This window comes from Engystomops pustulosus, chromosome 2 (genome assembly GCF_040894005.1).
Source record: "Engystomops pustulosus chromosome 2, aEngPut4.maternal, whole genome shotgun sequence".
In the NCBI taxonomy this organism is placed as follows: Eukaryota; Metazoa; Chordata; class Amphibia; order Anura; family Leptodactylidae; genus Engystomops; species Engystomops pustulosus.
This window is the reverse complement of record NC_092412.1, coordinates 200,926,559-200,950,523: the sequence shown is the minus strand read 5'-3', so window position 1 is coordinate 200,950,523 and position 23,965 is coordinate 200,926,559. Positions and strand designations below refer to the sequence as shown.

General features: G+C 38.3%; 1 protein-coding gene across 2 annotated transcripts in view; it reads right to left on the bottom strand.

The window, feature by feature from the left end:
- MID1 (midline 1) overlaps window positions 1-23,965 on the bottom strand; it is a 274,419-nt gene that overhangs the window by 204,676 nt on the left and 45,778 nt on the right. The window contains exon 1 of one of the 2 annotated variants that reach the window (XM_072137832.1): window positions 1,373-1,465. The exons of the other annotated variant lie outside the window; for it this stretch is intronic. The gene's annotated coding sequence lies outside the window, so the exon portion shown is untranslated. Of the gene's footprint in view, window positions 1-1,372; window positions 1,466-23,965 lie in introns of those variants that run through there. 2 annotated transcript variants of the gene reach the window in all.

Below are 23,965 nucleotides of genomic sequence, written 5' to 3'. Positions count from 1 at the left end.
TTATTGTTCTTGAGCAGTAATACTGTAATAGCTATTCAGCAATAAGTGAAAACAATTATTTTACATACTCTTTCCCTTTTAATATTCTTAATTAATTTAATATTCTTAGTAAAAAAAAAAGAGAATTTTGGCAAAATTTTGGAAATGATGTGGAGAAGAATAAAATCAGTGTAAAGGTTTGAAAATGTAACACTGATGGCAGGAAATGCAATGACCTAAAAAATACATTTCTCGTGTTATAACCCCCCCGGTCCCTCCTCCCCGGCAGTAGCAGTGATATACTGTACACCCACATGATGCAAACAGTTACTGGACTCAGCAGGTTTATTCTGCACATGCAATACAATCACAAAGGACAGTGACTGGTAGCAGCAGTCACATAAATGAACCACCCAAGGTGGAGTTGAGGGGGAAACTAAAACCACTGCCAGAGAGTTATTCATCACATTGTGTGTTAGGATGAATGGACACCAGCTACAGGTGGCTCTATGTATTCAAGGACCCTTCCTGAGGAGTGATACATATTCAGTTTCCCCTCTTCCTAGTGTATTTTCATACTGTTAGTTCTTGTTAAATAAAATTGTTAACTATTTTAATAAAAATTATCTACTTACCAGTTAACATTAAACAAAAGCTTATGAAAACAGCTGATCTTAACAAAAATCACAATTTTGACAATTATCAATAAGTTTCCCAATGAAAAGTGAAAACTATTATTTTTTTCAATACTGTAGAAGTTAGACTTCCATTACCCAGTCATGAAGACAACTGCTATTTAGCTATTTTGACAACAAGCTGTAAGATTTTACAACAAGTATATTGGATGTAATAAGTAAACCAAAAGGAAACAGTCAGCAAGTGTTAAAAAGTCTTTCCTTGAGGCATCATAAAAGGCTGCTCAATTTCCCTGTCTCAATAGGACTATTACATGTAATTGTCTTATAATATACACAATCCTGTCCAAGATCTAATAAAACAGCTTATTCAAAGATAAGAGTTTCTTAGTTATTGCGATCAAAGCCAGCAGGCTGCTTCATCTCTCTTTGATCTATTCTGTTTGTCTAATGACTCACATCTGCCCCCTAATGGAATTAAATCAATCAGCTTGCATAGGTGTGGTATTTTATGTTGTGGGGTTCATAGCATAAATTAGCTTTGTGAGCCCCAAATTGAAATTCGATCTGCGTGAAGTTTATCACTTCTTCCTTGGTCTCGGAAAAATCTCATATTTTTCCACCTCCAAAATAATACATGTCTATCACCTGACTTCCTAAGAACACTTGTATACTGAGACTTCAACAACTGATGTAAGCAGATTCTGCGCTACTGAACATGTTGGTGCTTTCTAAAGTAATAATAATAGAAACCTTACCTTCACCCACTAAGATGAGTCAAAAAAAGTAAAAAGGCAGCAGAAAAACACCTATAGCTGCTCTTGGGAGCTCCCAGCATCTGCTATTTTCTTGCAGTCTTTACTGGCAGTGGATTTGTCTCAGAATTAGCCACCCACTTAACGGTGACAGTCCTTATCTTCTCATGCTGGTTGCCATAGTTTACCGTAGGCCCTCCTACTCCGTGTAAAGACATTGAATAAAGCAAAACTGACTATTATCATCATCTTCCGAATCAGCTCCCAGCCGCACAGAGAATGAGGAAATCAAAGCATAAGTAAATGATATGCTTGTATGTGAATCGACAGACCAAACATAGAGGAACACAGACAATAGATAATAGAGATGTGCTTTCAATAGAGACAGAAAAAAATGCATATACAGACAGTCCCCGGGTTACGTACAAGATAGGGTCTGGAGGTTTGTTCTTAAGTTGAATTTGTAAGTAAGTCGAAACTGTATATTTTATAATTGTAGATCCAGACAAAAAAAAAAAATTGTCCCCAGTGACAATTGGAGTTTAAACATTTTTTGCTGTAATGGGACCAAGGATTATCAATAAAGCTTCGTTACAGACACCTTACAGCTGATTATTGCAATCTGGGACTATAGTAAAGCATTCAGAAAGCAGTCCCCGGGTTACTACAAGATAGGTGCTGCAGATTTGTCCTTAAGTAGAATCTGTATGTCTGAACTGTATACTTTATAGTCTCTCTCCCTCAGTTACTGGCAGAGCCTCTCCCTGGTGAAGGTGCCTCAGACTTCCAGGTGTGGAATTATGACCAGTGGAAGGTTTTTTTTATTCCTGTGACAATTGGATTTTAAAAATGTTGGATTGTCATAAAAACCAGGATTAACAATAAATCTTAATAACAGACACCTGTGATAACTGTTATAGCTATTTGTTGTAGGTAAAGTTCAGTAAATTATCAACATCCAGAGGTCCGTTTGTAACTAGGGATGGTCTGTAAGTCAGGTGTTCTTAAGTAGGGGACCGCCTGTATGTGGTATATGAATAGATATACATTATATGGAAGTGAAATGTTGCATAAAGATGGATAAAGTATCCCACTTATTTTATTTGGTCTCATCTCTGGGACATGTACAGTATTTCTAATACTTCTGCAATGGGTTTTTGGGTTTAGAGAGTTACTTTATAAAATGATAATTTAGGCAGCACTAAAGTCCTCAATCGTTGGCACCAAGCTCTGGCTGGAAAATTCAGAAATGGATAAAAAAAGAGGCAGCTGTTCAAAATAAAGAAAAAGTACATTTTTTAGGCAGCCCTAAGTTGATATTTTATTATTACAGCCAAAGTCGCTTTTAAGCTGCATAGATAAACGATAAAGAGATAATGTATAGATATACAGATAAATTGTAGATACATGATAGATAGGAGATCAATTATGGATATAGATAGACAGATAGATAGATAGTTTAGGCAGATTTATTTACCCATCCTGTGCGATCTAAGCCTCCCAATTGCTATTGCACCCCCTGTACCCCATCAAGTTATACCCCTGTTTGCCTGTTTTTGCACTAAAATCCTCAGAAGAAGAACACCTGTGGCACCAAGTTGTGGCTGGACATCTGGCTATACGTCCCCATAAGTGCAGATAGACAGATAAATTATACAGTAGATTTATAATGCATATGAAATACATATATAAATAGGACATAGATAGAATATAAATAATAATGGATAAGTAGATAGATATTTTATATTAATAAGATGACCAAGATAGGGAGATGATTCCTACACAGATAAATACTGTATTGTTAGATTGACAGGTTCTACATAGGTAGAGAGATGGATAATGTAAATAGATAATAAATTGGTAGATAGATGGACAATAATAGACTAAAAGAGAGATGATAATAGGGAGATATATAACTGGTTAGATAGATTACCATTACAATCCCATTACATGTAACAGATAGCCACACATATAAACAGTTGCCTTTTCATCTCGGCAGGGTAGACCGAACTTCTTCACTTCTGGCAAGCCTCTAAAACGAGTAAATAGAACAAACACAATATCATCTTTTCTCTGCTTAGGAAATGAAGTATTCTTCATAGAATTTCAATCTGAGAGATACTTGATGATAATGGCTTCAGTGCTTTAATGTAACGTAGTTTAGAAGTTTTTATGGATTTCAAAGGTGAACATTAGTAATGTATCCTATTACTATAGTATATTGAGTCACACAGCAATTTTATCAAGAGCGTTGGAAGTAGAAAACTAAAAGCTTTCCAAAACTGCTCAAAGATTAACTCAATGAGGGGAAATTTATCCTTACAATTTGTCTTTGACTAAGTTGTCTGTGTTCAATTCCATTTTTGGACAGATAAAAAATAGTGAAAAAATGAAAAGGACCATATAGAGCAGTGATGGCAAACTTTTTAGCGTCCGAGTGCCCAAAACCCCCCTTATTTATCGCGAGGTGCCAACCAAAACTTAAAGCAGAAACTTATTGCTCCCTGTTCTTCAACAACTTTCAATCATATTGGCCTCCTGAGTAGAGCAACACAGTTGAAAAATTTAAAATTTGCATCATTTTAGCTTCTTTCCAGTGTCCCTCTGTACACAGAGAATCATGGGGCCAGCAAGAGGTCCTCCAAAGATAATTCAGCCCTGTCTACACATTCTCCCTCTTCCTACATACCCAAGTAGCGAAGTAAGTATCAAAGTATGAGTGAAAGCAGCAACTTTTAAGTTGCATGGAACTGCAGGAAGATTCTTTGAGTCCTATCTGGTGTGCTGGGACGATGGCCCGGGTGCCCACAGAAAGAGCTCGGAGTGCCGCCTCTGGCACCAGTGCCATAGGTTCGCCACCACTGATATAGAGAGATGTATGAGCCAGGGACCAAAAATATGTGTAATAATACCAACTAGCCGAAAGGAGTGGTGGATGGTAGGTAAGAGGTGAGGTTCTGCGTCGAACCCCTGCTGGGGAAATTTCTCAGTGTGATATAGAAGGGTATTGTGGAAAGAGTGTAGGATGTGCTCAGGATGTGCTTCATCAGGCTCTACAGCACGCATGCACTTCATCATTTGCGCTGCACGCTACACCTATTGGAGATGTATATATTACAGAGCGTCTCGGCAAGCCACACAATGAACATGCTGCTGACACTCTGCAGAAAGTAAGTACACTGCTCGGGCCATCAAACCACCCTCCCTTATGGACTCCATAGACACCATTTGTAACACCTTACCCTGTTTCCATTGTCTCCATTAGGTCCCTGTATTTGCCCCATACTTTTGTAGTTACGTGGCATATGAGGTAAAACTTTTTAGCCTGCTTCAACATATGATAAATTACCTCAATATATGCACACTAGAGTATTTATCTTTTACTGTCTATTAATTTAGTAATTTTATTACCTTGGGCTCTTTATTCATTATCCATTTCATTTTCGATTTTTACTTTGTAACCATCTCTGTATATTCTTACCATACTATCAGAATAGTGTATGTCAAAAGCGACTAATCCCCATGAAAGGTTCAGGGAAAACTGAATGTCCTATATTGTGCCAAAGATTATTTAAATTCAGCTAAATTTTGGCCTATTTTTGTAGCATAAACTTAGCCAAAATGGAGATGGAGCTTCAAAGTCAGACTAGACAGTCTAAATCCTAAAAGACAAAGTTTTTATTAGAATTTGATGCTTTATAAATCAGCCACAGTTTGAGATTTGCACTTTCTTACTTTAAGGCTACATGCACACAACCGTTTTCGATATCCGGATTGCAAACAATGGGCTGTGTCCATTCAAAGTGCCCCACAATACCACAAATCCGGGGTGGTCACAAGTCATGGGGCGGTGAGACACGGTAGCCCCACCATAGTGTGATATAATTGAAGTCAATGGGGGTCATGACCTAGCCCAATTTAAGGTTGTGTGCATGAAGTGTAAGGTCTTCAGAGCTTCTAAAGCTAAAAAAACATTTTTAAGTATACATTTTGTAATAGCTAATTTATGAAATCATTGCATGCAGCATGTGTATCATACAGTATATCCTTTTGACAACTCTTTAACTTACTTTTTACTACCTCCTCTACATTGTCTACAATGACTGTATAAACAGCTTCTAACCTGCATCCATCTGTTCCATGCTCCTTTAAACAATGGATTCTAACAGAACATTATCATAAGTCAACAAATATATAACAGAGCTTTGCCTTTGTATACATTTGCATAAACAGATTTCTACAGTGACTATTAAAGTGTATCTGTCTTTTATCAACTCTAAATCATGCAGCTCTTCTATAGGCCATAATAAGCTATCAGCATAGACAAACTTGTGGAGTCTGATATGTCACACATTCAGTCCTCCCTTCCCTCCATGGCTCCAGGACACCCACTGATTCCATGAAAAGCCTATTCTGTGAAGCATTACACAAACTTATAGTATAAGTAGATGAGAACAATCATCTCCAATTCACATACATATACATACACCATATACAGTAACTCTTTATATTTCCTCTCATAAAATCTCATTTATTGCTTATCTTTGTAACTGACTTTTCCTATAAAAAACCCCATTCCTCATGCTTGGGGCTCATAACAGCAGCCTAATTTTCTAATTTAATAACGGATGTCAAGTATTCTACTATTCTGCGTCTAGTCTTTCTCATTATCTCTCACATTCATCATTTACATTTCATCATATGACAGTTTTTCGAAGTAATCTGATAAATACTGACAAAATAGAAGCTTATTAGGGAGATAACAAGACATGTCTGGTCTGGAAAAAAACTAGGAAAGATGCAATTTTATTTCAATGTCTTGAGGATCATATGAAGGCAAAAGCGATGAGGTCAACATTATACGTTAACTTCAGCAAAAAGCTAAAAGTGAATAGCGTAATTTGTGATTCATTTAATACATACAGTATACCATTTTTAATAGTGATAATCACTAACATATACCAAGAAAATAAACAGCACACTTAGCAACAAGTAACAATTGTAACAATTGAATTCCATTTCAGATCATAGGAAGAATTATTTAAGGGAACCTGCCATGTAAAAAGACTGTGGGGGTCATTTACTAAGGGCCCGAATCGCATTTTTCCGTCGGGTTACCCGAATATTACCGTTTTGCGCCGATGTTCAATGAATTGCCCCACACGCGATCGGATTGTTGCTCATCGCTGCCGGCATGCACGCGACGGAAAACGGGGGGCGTGGCCATCAGAAAACCCGACAGATTCGGGAAAAACCGCCGTATTTTTTTTAAAAAAGGGATGCTTGACACGCGCTTACATGCACCCAGCAACAGATCGCGAACTCCAGTGAACTCCGAAGGACTTCAGCGCAGCAGCGACTCCTGGTGGACATCGGGCGCACTAATTCTCCACAGCGAACGTGCCGCTGGATCGCGACAGGACCGGGTAAGTAAATCTGCCCCTGTCTGTTCTGCAGGCAGCATGTTATAGAGCAGAAGGAGCTGAGCAGATTGACATGTAGTTTGTGGGAGAAAAAATTCAGGATAACTCGTCATTTATTTATTGAAATCTCAACTCATTCTGGACTATGTAGTCCATTAGGTGGTTCTACTAAGTAAGTAAGTCAGCTATATTTATATATTCTCACTTCAGAAACACTGACAGTGTCTCAGCCCAATTAACACTAAGTTGTTGAAACCTGAAACGGCCATTTAACTTGAAAGCTAAATTAAGTTAATTGGATGTTGCTACCTTAGAAGTGAGAAGACACGAAATAAAAGTTATATATTTTTTAAAGATGTAGTAAGGTAAGATCTTTTAAAAGCTCAGGCATCCATTATCAAGCTATGTCTAAGAGGCATAAATAAAGACTGTCCATGGGACTCCCAACCCCTATATATGTGGATATTTACATTAAATTAAAATAGTTTAAGAAAACTAGTTTAAAAAAATAGTAATAAAAAAAGTTTTACTGGTTTGATTTTTTTTTAATTTACATATAATTCCTGCTCCTGCGTCATGCTTCATGCAGAAAGAATACCGGAGGAGCTGTAAGTCATTAATAAGATCACCACTAGTCTCCTACAGCAAAATAAATTAATTTAATAAGAGTAATAGTGTATTATTTCCTATAGAAATAAACATATCAATTAGGCTACATTCACATTTCATTTTTAGGATCTGTTCAGTGTATATATATGCCAGGTAAGCTGCTAGTGTTAATTTATCTGAATTTATCTATAGACATATACAGGTGGTCACCTACTTAAGGACACCCGACTTACAAAGGACCCCTAGTTAAAGCCGGACCCCTCTGCCCACTGTGACCTCTGGTGAAGCTCTCTGAATGCTTTACTATACTCCCAGTCTGCAATGATGAGTTGGAAGGTGTCTGTAATGAAGCTTTATTGATAATCCGAGGTCCCATTCTTTTTCCCATCCTTTTGTCTACATGTACTGACTGCATGTAATTGCAGAAAGAGGCATTTATCTTTTTGACTCTTTCTGCGCAGTATACATCTTTCCATCCTGCTGCAGAGTGGCATATTCCCTCAGCTGAGGCCATAATAGCCTATGAGGGACAGATGGAACTATATGGCATCCAACCCTGGCCTCTGCTGAACCTACACTCTAGGAAGTCCCTAGTTATCTAAAAGTCCACTTAACAACAATTACGCCATTCAGAAGACACCCTGAACATTGGAAGCAGATAACTCCTGGCTGCTGCTGATGTTCCTTCTTCCTCACACTTTCTGGGGGGACGGGAGGCGCAGAAGGACTTCTCACTTAAGGAGCAAAACTGTGGTATATGCCAAGACCTCCATTGTAAGAATATGTATGGAATTCACCCATTGGGGCAAATTTATCAAGCAGTCTGAAAGTCAGAATATTTCCAGTTGCCCATGGCAACCAATCACAGCTCAGCTTTCATTTCACCAGTGCTCATGAATATTTTAAAGGGGAGCTGTGATTGGTTGCCATGGGCAATTGGAAATATTCTGACTTTCAGAAACTTGATAAATCTGCCCCATTGTGTCCTTACAATGCTACAATGAGATGTGAACGTAGCCTTACTCAGTTTCTCCTGCTCTATAAGATGCTACCCACAACAAGGAATACACAAACTACATAACATGTTCCCTTTAAGAATTCTGTTTCATAAATATTAGCTCCTGGTGAGTTTGTAGATGATCACCCATATAGCTTCGACTGACAACCCTTCTTACTGTGCTTCTAGTCCTTTGTGTGATGGATGGTTCTTGTCTTATTAGTGTTGGATAATATTGGATTCAGCTTCTCACTACATTGTGAACATGAGTTCCTATAATATGTTTAAGCACAGTAATTTGTGAACATTCCCGCAGAGACATATATTTTAGGGTTGATATTCAAAGAGTGTCATGATGATAAGAGAGCAACATTTTTGTAGTTGAAAATTTATCTTCTGGCTCTTTTGGTATTTAACTTTTCTTATAATTTACCTTTAATCTGTAAAAACATACTTGATTCCGTTTTCAAAGATCAAGGTTTCTCACTTCAGAAACACTGACAGTTTCTCAGCCGTTGTTAAAACCTGAAATGATCATTTAACTTGAAAGCTAAATTAAGTTAATTGGATATTTCTACTATAGAAGTGAGAAGACATGAAATAAAAGTTGGTATAAATTTATATATTTTTTGAAGATGTAGAAAGGAGAGATATTTTAGCAGCTTAGGTATCCATTATCAATCTATGTCTAAGGGGCATCTTCAGAAGCTCCTGCCCATATTCCAGGGGATGTCAGGACAGCAGGATACAAGCTTCAGCTTTGTATAAATCACATTTACATAATCCAGCTGTATTCCCTTGGGTTTGTTCTTGTGAAGCATTAGTTCTTTCGCACATTTTCTCCCATCTGTGAAATGTAAATCTCCTTCAGTAGGCCTAAGAATTTTAGAAGTGAAGGACTAGCATCTGCTATACCAGCAAATCTGTAAAAATACATAGAGCACCCTCCTGCCTCTTCAGAGGTGAACAAGGGCCAACATTATATTTATGGTTTCTTCTTTTATGATCTCAGGAAAATCCAGAAGTATGGTAGGCATTTTGAAGTAAGTAAGGCATAATACACATCAGCATGGGAGCTTCCTATTTTCTGTTGCAGATTCCACAAAAATAGAAAAGACAAAACAGAGTAGAATTCTATTGTAAATTTGGTAAATCAAGGAACACCATGGGGCATAACACTGCATGTCAAGGTTCATAGACAACTTTATTCTGTGATTTTCAAGTCAACAAAAAGCATATCAAAAGAATAGTTATAAGAACACATTCCAGAAAGTGCAGAACCTGTCGTCCCTCATAGGTTTGGAGGGCCACAGAGTATTTCTTTCTCTATATGAGGAGACCAGTACTATACATTATAAATTACAGTTAGGGGGGTTGAGAGGGTTATATAGATTTTTCATTGGGGCCCAGAAGCCTTAACTTATAGTTCTCACCACCAAAATTAATTTTGCCCATCAGGGGCCTTTGGTATACATAATATGATGAACCAAAAACTTTCTAATTTTTTATGTTCCTATTTTAAAAAAACTTAGAAAGTAGAAAGGACATTAGGCAACAACATGTATCTGTTCAAATACAAGCAACTAAATTGAACTAAATGTCTTCAAGACTAAATTTGATAATCTTTTAACTACTGTATCTAAAATCTAAACCTCCTTAAAGGGAACCTGTCTCCTCATTTTCACAAATGCAGCTGACAGGTTCTCATAGAGCCCTGATAACATACTGATGCCTTTCTTTAATGAAAAAATTGCCTCCCTTACATCTCCATAAATCAACTTTACCTTATGTTCCCCGGCTATAGAATGGGTGTGTCCTGCTCCAATGTTTTATGCCTCTTCTCAGCATGTTATGTGACATAGGTGATATCAGCTAAGGTCCTGTTACATTTGCCATGTCTACCCCATATATCACAGCATGACACCATGGACTTTTTCTCCTAACCATCCTCCATGGAATACTTCTTCTCCTCATCCTCCATGGAGGCTCCTGTGATTTCATGTGATCAGATACATGAGTTAAATGTTGTAGATATAACAAGACCTTAGATTATGTCATTCTGCTTAAATGAATTTAAGTGCTCAATGCTGTAACAGCGCTCTCTCTCAATGGTCCATACTGCAGCATGACCTAGCAGTGAGACCTCTCAATCTGGAACAAGGAGGCAGGGTTTTGCCCACGGTCATAACAGTAGAAACGTGGCCCAAAAGTTCTTTAAGTTTGTCCATATAAAATTTCTGCACATGCTCAGCCAATTACCCATTTATTTCTACATAAATTCTATTACAGCCATCTTTTACAGCCCCACATAAGTAAATGGAGCTTTTACCGAACATGCAAACTTGCATTCTAGTCATATTGGTCATTTTAGGGGAGTTGCAGACTTTTTCTGATTGATAGGGGTTTCAGATGTTATATCTGCATAGATCAGGCTATTATCTATTTTATTGATATGGGATAAGTGTAGAAGACTGCCTTTAATAGGAAGATACATTGATCCAGCCTAGAGCATGTTTTGCCTTTGCTACCTTTAGAAAATGATCAGCAGCATTGCGTATAGAGCAATACTATTTATTGGTATTAATGAATCCTGTGCTGTATGTTATGCTATACATAGAGTTCTTTTGGTTTTTCAGTTTCACAGACTCTGACAGTGTCATAAATATCATGTGGAGTACAGATCATTATCTTCTGACCTCCACATGCTGTGTTGTCCCCCCTGCTTACAGCCAGCTCTTTCCTTCCTTCCTAAATTCCCAGGCCCCCCAGCAAGCATCTTTTCTTCTTCCATTCCTCAAACAGATAGCATAGCGCCTGTCTTCCTTCAGCTGTCCAAAAGGCCACTTTGTTTTAGTAATAAATCTTGAACTCTTGCCGGGAGATCTGCATCACAGTAGGGCATGTAATATAATTTATACATGTTATTATCTTTTATGTGAAAACCACTTATTAGCTAATGTTATATTAGGCAGAACACAACAGGTCATTTATTTGTGCACAATGTTCCGTATCATTGGCGTTTTCCATCAAATTCTGCCATAATAGCCAGTAAAGAAAGCTTTGTAGGGACCTACTGCTTTTAAAGGCTTTTTTTTCCTGAGTAGGAACTAACATTGCTAATGTTGCCCAACTAGCTTTAAGCCTACTGAAAGTGCCCCATATAACTCCCATGTTGTTTTTCTGTGCCCCGGTGCCATACTAGCAATGGCTGTACATTATTTGCATGCTTGGCTTCTGAATGCACTTGGTCTATTCCCACTCTCTGCATCCCCATCTACTGAGAACATTCTTTAGGTTCTCAGTGATTTAACTGATGATGCCTTGGTCAAAAGACCATTAGAAGTCACAATGGCCATGTAACTTTGTCACAATGACTACTTTAAAACTCTAGAATGATATAAAGAATCATCTAGTCTAATTATCATTTTAAAGAGTAAAGATTTTTTGTTTTCCACAAATCAATAGTTCTTGGGATGTAAAACAACTTTGCCTATTATCTTTATTACCTATATGAAGCAGTTTCCTTGCTATCCCTCTCAGATTACCTCAGTGCTGCAATGGCTGTCTCCTCTCCATGTGCTGAAAAGCCCTGGAGTCCACCAGAGAAACAAAGTGTAAACAAGCTACGGGAGGGGAGGAGCTGCTGCTTCCTGCTCACAGGGGAGAAAGATTTTTGTCAAACACTTTCAGAACAGAAAATGCCATAACTTTGGAAAGAAAAAGACGAGCAACACAGAGTAGGCATTTTTCTGTTTGTTTCCAAAGGGGAATCACATATAATAATTTGGTAAAATCACTATAGCTTTACAGTTACGCTTTAAGTGTTTTGTGCTAAGTATGTATAATAAAAGAGGCCGCTGCAGCCTGTGTGCGCCTGTTTCAGACTCCACTCCTCCACACTCATGCAGGGGGATGGTGTGGTGGAGAAGGAGAATACATGAGGAGATAAAGATACACACAAGCTGCAGCTGCTGGCATAGGCATATTCAAACCTATTACCAGCTAAAGATCACATTCCATTCACATTCAAATTAAGGTCTTCTTCAACATATGTGCAAATATTTGATATCAAGAAAGCCTATTATAGTTGCAGTAGACCATACATTCTAAAGATACTCCAGATATAATTTACTAGTAGCTACTATTAAATAATAACTTTTCCCATCATGTTAATAGGTGTTAATTCACCATGAAGCACTTTATGACTTTAATAACATTGTTATTAATTCTGTTTAAAAGTATGGTTGAGGTATTGTGGTTTGGGTAGGAGAGAGAAGGTCACAGTTGTTAAAATTGTCAGCCGAAATATCCAGTTTGATAACAATAGTTATTTCACCTATCAATACAGATGCAAAATGAAATTGTGTCCTTCTCTTTTCAGTGACAATGCTGAGATCTCTTTTATCTCATAGATTACATAGGAAGGAACTGTTGAATAAGATGTGTCACAGGAAGACAATCAGCATGCAATAGCATGTAGACATTTCTAGGGGTATATTCAGATTGATGCACAGATGTACAGTATAACATATTAGCACAAGAAACCTGCTGTAATGATACAATAAAAAACATAGATTAACTACCTTGCTGGTCTTTGTACATAAGGTTTGATCATAAACATATAATATTAACAAAAAACAACATCATATGAATTCATTAAAAGTTAAATGAACGTTATTGATGAACTATCTAAAGGAAGATCAGTTGTTTTACTTGTAGTATAAGTGACACCTGCTGGGAGGACAGTGTAAATGCCTGACATTTTAACTAATTAAATTGGCTAAAGCTTAATCCGCTGGAAACAAGTCAAATCTCTTCAATAAATTAAACTGCTTTAGTACAGGAACTGACATTTTCTGTATTGTGTGTTATCTAGAAGCTATCGCTATTTTTAAATCTCCATTTGTTGCAAAATTATGGAAGGTCAGTGAGATCATAGCAGCAGCTTGGATACGCCATGGTAAGAATTCACTCTTCACTCTGTGCTAGTTTGCTGACATAGAAAAGGCATACATTTTGGCACAATCCTCCTTTTAGAGTCACATTTGACAGTGTTCCTAGCTAGGAAAGAAGGAACGATATGTCTTCTTAACAATGAACAACAGCAGAAATCTACTCCAGGTCCTAGTTATATGTCAGATTCTGATGCAAAGAGATCCCAAGATATGGCAAGATGATAATGATTTTAAAATATCTCATTCTAGTACTGAAAAAAAAAACACTTTTGATAGGTTGACCTATTGATAGGAAAGGTCATGAATTTCAGATTGACCTTGATGATGAGCTGTTAACAGCAGAGAAAATGGAGCTCAAAATGTGGTATGTTATTCATTGGTCTAAGCAGCATATGATGTTAACCCCGTCACCCTGCACTCACCGGATATATCTAGAGACCACAGCCTCTTGATATATCCAACGGGCAGTTGTGCTTCCAGACAATTCTACTACGGATCCAATTCCACGTCAGCTCACTTCACACACACCCCCACCCCCTACTTGGTGTGGAGGTGGTGTAAGGTGGGAAATAGTTGCAATTCCTGGCCGTGCACCAGGAATTGCAACAATTTCAGAGCATGTTCCCCAGAAAACTGGCATACCTGCTCTGATAAATCCCTCCTTTCCAATGCTTTGGACCAATCTGATTGGGAAGCAGCCTTTGTAGGCACTTTTTGGTTAAGATGTAGAAGGCTATGTCCCATGTCCTGCACTTAACTTTTGTCACTAAACTGTCCCTTAAAATAGAATAAATCACATCTGTGTACATTTACAGTATAGCCAAACCCAAAAGATGAGAAGGCATAGGACCTTGTAGCCCACAATACAGCATAGCAGGTATTGTAAAGTAAATGACATTCAAAACAGTAAAAGTAGAGGAAAGACAAGAAAAAGGAATAATGTGGAGGAAAAAGGGTTTGGAAGTGGGGTTGAGTGGGGAGGTCAGGGTAATTTTCAAGTTAGAGTTAGACTTACTGGGGGGGGGGTTATTTAGAACGATACACCAGCTCTTAATACTCCCCTAGCACGGATGTTGTACCAGATATTTAAGGAGGTTCTTGTGCATCTGGATCAATTCTACAACAGGTCCTGTGTGGCATAGATTTGCGCTATAACTGGAACAGGATATTGGCCTGGCCCAGGCTATAGTTACTCCATTGGGCAAGGTGTTGGAGATGGCATGGGAATGGGGGGGGGATAATCACAGCAATTGCCATACACCAAGAAATATGTATCAACCATGTTGATGGGAATGGTTTCTCTGTGGATGTGGCACAGAATATTGCTATAATGCATGTAGGAGCCATAACAATTCGCAATCACCTATGCAATCCACAGCTGTACAGCATTAGGTATCACCTCATAGCTGCCAATATTTCCCTAGTATCCTCTCCTCCCGACATGGCCATGTCCTGCTTGTCATTAGCTACACTCACTCCGTCGTACATATCTACTGCTGGGTGTATGACCACAATAGGTCACAATCATATTAGAAGATTACAGCTGGAAAGTACATTCAGCACTATGCCTCCCCTATTGGTGTTTCGCTCATATCAGCTAATATTTTCCCAAGCTCCTCTTTTTCCAACATGGCCATGTGCCTATTCATCATTAGGAACATTATAAAAAGTGAAGTTTCCCACATTGGCACTAGGGATCATGTGAACAGCCCTGCACTATCTGCAAAAAAAAATGGCACTAACCCATTCAAAGTATCAGCCAAGGTGATCAGATATCTGCCATTTGGCAACCCTAAATTCAGTTGTAGATGGAGCAATGACAACTAAATGATATCATTGTGAAATGTTTTAAACTGTTGACACTTTTGAGCAAAAAGATTGGAGAAAACTAAAAATAATATCTTAAAAAGTTTTTTTTCCTAAAACAACTAATCATAGTATAGCTCTTATTTCAGAAAAAAAATCTCTGGTTGCAAAAAAAGATTGTTTTTCTTGGAAAACAATCCCATAGTTTATTTGTGATCATATAATTGTTCCCTAGTAAAATACTGCACATTATTTCTCTGGCCAACTGCAATAAAATAACTAGTTTAATATATACCTGAATTGCTGAGCCGCTCTTGAACTGTAGGAGCCACCCAGCTATTTAAAAGAACTGACAGGGTTACATGTGGTCATCTTGATCTTAAAGGAATCAAAATCCATCATGATAAACTAGGGGCATTTACTCATATTCCAGGCACCGTGACTGTAGTTATATTTGTTATTCATCACCTTCTTCCTTCTAAAACCAACTTTTATTCTAATAAGCTCAAGGGGCTTTGGGGGGGGGGGGGTTACCAAAGCTCCTCCGTGTCATTGGTTGCCATGCTCAACATTTGCATCAATTTGATAAACAAAGCCAATTATCTTAACTGGGTATGTTCTGTCCAAAAATGGTTTAAACTAGTACAAGTTCATGTGGTTTACTGCAGAGCAATGTTCCTCGCACAGTGATGAATATGAGTGTCTCAACTTTTATGAATTGAAAGGTTACAAGATGTAACACCGATGAGTATATCTGATAGTGGCTCATGCTTATGTGGTCTTCTGATGTTCATAGCTTACAGGAGTGATTCAGAGCTGAGATGTCATCCAGACATTTGCTGACTTTTAGCACATATGTGTCTTCAACTGCTGATTCACAATGACAGTCATGTCATACACATCTGTGCTGTCAGCTCACAGTGAAAGAAATGGTTTAGGATCAACCAAAGCAGTGCAGCAGCAATAGTGAGCTGAACTCATTATGCAAGTCAATTCTTAACCTATATGAATTATGAAGATTAATAGATACCATAAATTGTGAATCCACCTTTTAACACTGCCTCTTGTGTCCCCCCTCTTTATCCTCATAGACTGTAAGCTCTTGCGAGCAGGGCCCTCATTCCTATTGTTTCATATGACTGTTTGTACTCTGTAATGTATTATTTTATTTGTCCCTATGATTTGTAAAGCACTATGGAATATGATGGTGGAATATAATAACAATAATCTTTATTTATATATCGTGTCAGCTCTTGTTCTGGTCATCTCCGTCAGCTCCATGGAGATGTATGGAGCAGAATGGACATGCTCAGCCGTCTACTCTACTCAACAGCATTTATGGCATTTTGTGTTCTGAAAGTATTAGACAAAACATTTTCTTCACCAGAGGTGAAGTTTGCGAAGACTAATGACTGTCTGTCTATGCCCTCAAGCTGAGGCCAGTTAGCTTGCTCACAGATCCCATGATGCCTTGTGTTCTCTCTCAAAGTAATTTAGCATTAAATCCATTTACATTCCCACAAGTAAATCCACTGAACACTGCACAATGCACATAAAGGATGTATATGGTGACAGCCTGGCAGCTTCCATTACATGGAGAAGTAGGGAACATGCACAGTGCACATACAGGATGTATATGGTGACAGCCTGGCAGCTTCCATTACATGGAGAAGTAGGGAACATGCATAGTGCACATACAGGATGTATTTTGTGACCAGCCTGGCAGCTTCTATCACATGGAGTAGCAGGGAACATGTAATAAGTGAATCATAAGTGAAAAAGTAACAGTGACAACCCTGTATAGTTACATGCAGTGTGCTGTGTGAAGAACTACAAAAGAAATTTCAGCTTCCACCATGTGTAGATGCCTGACGAGGGAAAGCACGGATCCTCACTCCACCTGAGCATAAGAAGCATACAAACAAATGTTCCAGCACAAATCCATCGAATACAGGCCTTTTAGTATAAAAGTTGCATCTTTATTGTCTTTATATTAAAAGCACGGACAAATACATCTGAAAGGCATTGGATTTCTTGATGTATTTGTCCGTGCTTAAAGACACAATAAAGACGCAACTTTTATACTAAAAGGCCTGTATTTGATGGATTCGAGCTGGAACATTAGTGTGCTGTGTGAGCACTAAGGGTTAATAGCTTATCTGCACAGAGCTGATACTGCGGATGACAAGGTGGGGGAGGGCTGCAGCATGAGCTGCAGAGAGAGACAGAGAAGTTCACAGACTGCAATAGAGGAACTGATAGGAAACAAGGGAGATCTTGCAGGAGACATCTGTATCCACATTTCTGAACACATCCAGCTCTGTTATATACACAAAGAGAGCACTGTCACATGATCTAGTCCCCTGTGAGCAGAAAGCAGCAGCTCCTCCTCTCCCAGGAGTTTGACAGATAAACAAACTACTGACTCACGGGGCTTGTCTGTACAGGCAGAGGAAGCAGCTACTGCAGCATTGAGATAATCTGAGGTGCATAGCAAAGAAACTGTCAAGAAAATCATTAACACGTTAGGTATCATGTCTCAAAAGTCCCAATCTATAAAAATATAAAATTAGTTATTCTTGGCAATAAACCCTGTAACGGAAAATAGATCCCAAATGTCCAAAAAGCCTTTTTTTGCCATGTTGCAATACATAAATAAAATGTGATCTAATCCTGCAAAACATGATGGGGGTATTTACTAATTGTGCCGCAAGGACAACTGTCGGCATCGGAGATCAGTCTCCGCAAAGCACAGCCCGGTCTATTAAAGTGGTGCACGGATTTTAGTGATTACTGGGTAGACGGAATTTATCAGTCGGGCGCCAGAAAAATGCCAACAGTAATGAAGTGTGCGCCAAAATCTTTCATGGACTGCTCCTTAATTTTCCTCTCAGACCAATTTTTTCCTGGTCTAACACGCGCCAAAAATTGCGCCTAAAAATGCCGACAAAATACACATAAATGTGGAGGATAATGTGGAAACGTTAGGCCATGCCCACTTGCGCCTAAAAAAACGGAGGTGTCGAGATAGTCGGAAACATCTGTTCTTTCTGGCGCAAACTCATTATAAATGAACTGCAACAGTTCAGTGCCAAAAAAACATTAAAATACTGGCATTTTTTTGGCGCAGATGCGATAATACATGTGCCCTGATATCTCACACAGCTCCGTTTGCTATAGTATGAAAAAGTTATTGGCATCAGAAAATATGGTGAAGAGACCAACATTTTTTTGTACAAAAGATATTCATTTTTAAAAATCTATTAAAACTGATAAATCCAGTATAAATCTCCATGATCATACTGACGCATAAAACAGGGGTGTTTTTTGGAGCGCACAGAATGAAAATGTAAATGTAGTTTTTTTGCCAATTTCATCGCATTTCAAAGTTTTTTCTCCCCCAGTACATGGCTTATTAAATACTATCACTAGGAAGCATAATTTGTTACACAGAAAACAAGCCCTCATTAAGCTCTGTACATGGAAAAATAAAACATTTAGGAATCTTCGAAGATGAGAAGTCAAGAATGCAAACACAAAATTGAAAAAGGGCCGAGTAGTTTAGGAAAATGTATATATACATAAATGATTTCACCCATTATTGGTTGGTCTCCAGCCTTCTAGGATAGCACTTGCTTGTATTTTTGTCGTACTGGGTTTTTTTTGCCTTCGATTTAAATGTGATGTAATTCTTAGGACTGCACTGTCTAATTCGGTTTTCCCCTGTTTTAATATATCAGAAAGATTGAAAAGTAGAACATAATTTGAGAAACGCACTTTGTGGGGACTGGATTTTTTAAAAAAAATAGATCTTTAGTAGAAATTGTCCATGCGGATGCCCTGTTGATACTCCTTATGTACTGGACTGTCGAGCTGAGTAAAAGCAAGAGAGTTAGCATTCCCTGTGATATGCATGGCAGGTCTGCAGGGGACATCTATACTAGTGAAAGAACAGCTACTCTGGTGGTCCTGCAGGATTATTTCAGACATGCTTTCCAAGGTCACACACCAGGTTAATCAGCTTAATATACACAAGTCTGACAAAGAATAACCAATTCACCAGGAATGTACGGAAATGTGTGGCTGGATACACAGGGATGTGAAAAAGTAACAGTGACAACCCTGTATAGTCTAAATCTCACAGCCAAGGTGCTATAGTAAAGCCTGCAGTAAAGGTCAGCTTACTCTACTACATGCTCAAAACATGTTTGTATTTGTTAATTCTAAGGAAAAACTTCGTAAAATTTTTGGATTAGAAGATACAGAGAAGTTATACTAACTTTAAGTCACTTATCTGATACCATGGATGAACCATTACACAGAAATGCGTAACCCCTTAAGGACCAGGCCCTTTTTGTTTTTGCGTTTTTATTTTCCACTCCCCACCTTCAAAAATCTATAACTTTTTTATTTTTCCATGTAAAGAGCTGTGTGATGGCTTATTTTCTGTGTAACAAATAGCACTTCGTAGTGGTAGTATTCAATATTCCATACTATGTACTGGGAACCGGGAAAAAAATTCTAAATGCAGTGAAAATGATGAAAAAACACATTTGCGCCATTTCTTATGGGCTTGGTTTTTACAGCTTTCACTGTGAGCCCCAAATGACAGGTCTATTTCATTCATTGGGTCAATACAATCACAGGGATACCAAATTTGTATAGGTTTTAAAATGTTTTCATACATTTACAAAAATTTAAACCTCCTGTACAGAAAAAAAATTCTTCATTTTGCCATCCTTTGGCGCTAATAACTTTTTCATACTTTAGTGTACAGAGCTGTGGGTGGTGTCATTTTTTGCGACTTTTGATGACGTTTTCAATGCTTTTATTTTGCTCACCATCTATTATAATGTGCAAATCGCTAATTATAATAGATAGCCAAGATCATGATAGCCTCCGATCTTTGTGTGATCTGAGGCTACCATGGCAACGGATCGCCGCTCCCCGATGAAGTTAGCGACGGGCGTTTGATTCATTATGAAGCAAATGCCCGGTGAGTATGAAGAGGGCTCAGCCCGTGAGCCCTCTTCCTACTCCCCCATGCGCAGCAAGACGTAAGGTTACGTCTTATTGCGCTATGGGGTTAATCGAAGGCAACATCACTGATATGATTAAAGAAATGTTTTTTAAAAATCCATTTATAATGAGGTATGGGAGTTTTCTACAAAATATAAAAAAAAAGACAAAGATATATACTTATTTTATTATTTAGTGCCATCACAATATCATAGATTTTTTTACTATTAATTATAGAGAAATATTAAAATTCACCTTTCTACTAGTATACAGGCAGTCCCCGGGTTACATACAAGATAGGGTCTGGAGGTTTGTTCTTAAGTTGAATTTGTATGTAAGTCGAAACTGTATATTTTATAATAGAAGTTCTAGACAATTTTTTTTCTTTTGTCCCAGTGACAATTGGAGTTTCAAAATTTTTGGTGTAATTGGACCAAGAATTATCAATAAAGCTTAATTACAGACACCTTACAGCTGATCATTGCAGTCTGGGACTATAGTAAAGCATCCAGAGAGCTTCACCAGAGGTCACAGTGGGCAGAGGGGTCCGTCTGTAACTATGGGTTGTCTGTAAGTCGGGTGTCCTTAAGTAGGGGACCGCCTGTACTGCTTTCCAAATTATGGATGTTTTTTAATTTCCCATGGGGAAACCTGTTGCTTGCAGGTAAATTTATGGAGGTATTCTATAGTAAAAGCACCACTATTACCACACATTATACAAATGTAGTATGAAAGAGCCCGCAAGACATGCAAATTGGCTGTACTTAGCTGCTGTACGTGCTAGTCAAAACATTGGAGATTTGTCATGAGGGAAATTTTTATCTCAGTTTAGCCTGAGTTTGCAATGACCATATTCGGATAAAATGTTATGTAAATAGTAAATTGATTTAAAGGTAATGTAGTTGTTCCACATGACAACTAAGACAACTGATATTTGGGACATGATAATGCAGAAGATGCTGCGGACTGTCAAACAGTGGTGACACTAATACATCTTTTTTGCTTTCAATATGAGTTTTTAGCTTTAGTCTTCTTTCAACCCCTTAGCACAGTGCACCTTACTAGTATAGCGCAGGAGCATTAAGAACATATACAGCAGACACCCGCTGATAACACCCTTAATCAGGTGTTAACCTTTTAAGTGCTGCAGATGAGTTTGACCATTACATCTAAATGCCACCCATTGGGGAGAGAGAGAAAAAAGACCCATTGCTATGATCCACTACATGCCAAGAGATTTACTATATTAACATTATGCTAGGGTGTTATTATACTCTTTTTTTCTTGCCTTTTTTATCGCTATATATAACATTGGGATGGTTGCTTCAAAATAATGTAAATCTCCCTATGATGGCATGCTTTCTATACTTAATTATATGAAGAGTTATGTGTCACCCTTTAAAGGGCACCTACCACCCCGATTCTACCTATAAAGCTAGATCGGGTGGTAGATGGATGAATGGGACGTGAGGATAGCCCTTTTTTTGGGCTAATCCTCGCGTCCTGGGTGTCTTTTAGTAAACTTTATTGCAGGCATATGTAAATTTTTTTATGCAGCTACTGGGGCGTGGAGTAGCCGGACTTGAGGCTACTAGTCGCAGCTACTCCACGCCCCAGTAGCCACGTTAATCCGCTTACCATTTAATCTCGTAGCTGCGCTCCCTCGTCTGAGTCCCCGGCATTCTGCGCATGCTGAAGATTAAATGGTAGGTGGAGTAACGTGGCTACTGGGGCGTGGAGTAGCCGCGACTAGTAGCCTCACTCATGTCCGGCTACTCCACGCCCCAGTAGCCGCTTAAAAAAATGTACATATGCCTACAATAAAGTTTTCTAAAAGACACCCGGGACGTGAGGATTAGCCCAAAAAAGGGCTATCCTCACGTCCCATTCATCCACCTACCACCCGTTCTACCTTTATAGGTAGAATCGGGGTGGTAGGTTCCCTTTAAAGGATATATACCGCTAGAATGTAGGATTGTAAACCAAGCACACTTGCATACTGGTGTGAGTCCCCTCTGGCAGGAACTGCTCTTCTTTTAGCTTCTTGTGCCTATGTTTTGAAGAAAAAAGGCTTTCAAATTTATGCAAATAAACCTGAGAAGCTCCAGGCTACATTAACACCTATGGAGTCTACTACGAGAACTGTCAATCTGTGGAACAGTAGGAACAGAAGAGAGCTTCAAGAAGGGTCTAGATACTCTTTTACATCTAAATAACATTGACTGTTATGTTATATAGAATTGTTTCCCTTAAATCCCTTCCTCATCCAATCCCTTCCCTTCCTTGGTTGAACTTGATGGACATGTGTCTTTTGTCAACCGTATAAACTATGTAACCTCCCATATGTCTAATCGACCTTGTCCTTCACACAATATATAAGAAGTTCCAGCTTTAGAACAATTTTCAAAATGTTCTTCGTCTTGGTCATGTATTTGGCTACAATACAGTGGAATCCAATCTTCTTTACTTTCTCTTATTCAAAAGAAATAGTTGTCCATAGTCCAAATAAGCAATTAAGATCATTTTGGAAAGATTACAAATGTCTTAAAAAGTGGGACTGCTTTGATCTAAAAGCAATAAATTCCACCTGGTGGATTAGGAAAGAATGCAAAGGTTGACACCTGCTCAGAATAGATAACTTGTCCTTTGTTTTGGCAATTGCCCTGTATTAAGGGAAAGTGATGGCACTTGGGGAGTATAGCGTTTAGATGGCTAGCAAGCTAATACCATTATTTGGAATTGAGCTACTCAAATCCCTCCCCTAAGGGAACAGACAAGAATCAGGTTCTGCATGATTATCTGAAAACTGACAAACTGACTGAAAGTATTTGATTGTGTTATATATAAAACGGGATACAAAGAGAAGAAAGAACAACTGCTTTGAGTTTTGGATTGCTTAAAAGTAGTAAAAACATCAAATTAGTCATCATAGAAACCAGTTAATGTCATCATGTTGGCAGCTCCAAGGAGCTTTTTAACAGCTATAAATAGAGATAGATATCAAGGCCTGGTGCATGTCATGTTGGTCTGATCCATCTTGTCTTTCCAATAAACACCAATAAAGATAAAATGATGCATATATGGCTGATAATAGGGTAAAATACACAATAAAAATACACAGCATGAGTCCACTTCTTTGCTACTATAAAATGCTGTTGATCTTCTATCTGTAATTCCATCTGGAATATCTGTATTTTGAGTGAAATATGTTTTTATAAGCTTTGCATCCATACCATACACCATAATATTTTTCTAGTATACTGTACTATGTACCAGTCCAACACTTGGCTGATATAGGCCTTTGGATATTGTCAGGATTCAGGGGTAGTGGACCACCTGAATCACCGCGGACGATGATGTAAACCCGGGAGCGGAGTCTAAGTGGTACCCAGTTTTCACCACAGCCTGCCGCAAAGCGGGTTGGACTTGGTGCGACTTTGTTGTAGCTTTTCCAGAGCTCATGACATGAACACTGCAAACAAGATGTGGAATAAGCATGAACCAAAATTCATAATGTAAAAAGTCAGCTTAACAACTCAATAGACCTGGGGAGTTAAACAACTTGAAACAAGCAGCAGTAATTATTACATACCAGGAGTTAATGCAGAAGGGATAAGGTGTCATTTAGTTATGGCTTTACTTATATAAATTTGTAATGGCATACATGGTGTAACAAGAAAGATTCCAAGGTCCTTAGTAAGAATAAGCTCCCAATTATATAATAGCTCAAGGGGTCTGAGAACAATGCCTTACAGCAGGTGCTGAGAATGTAAGATAGACACTTATT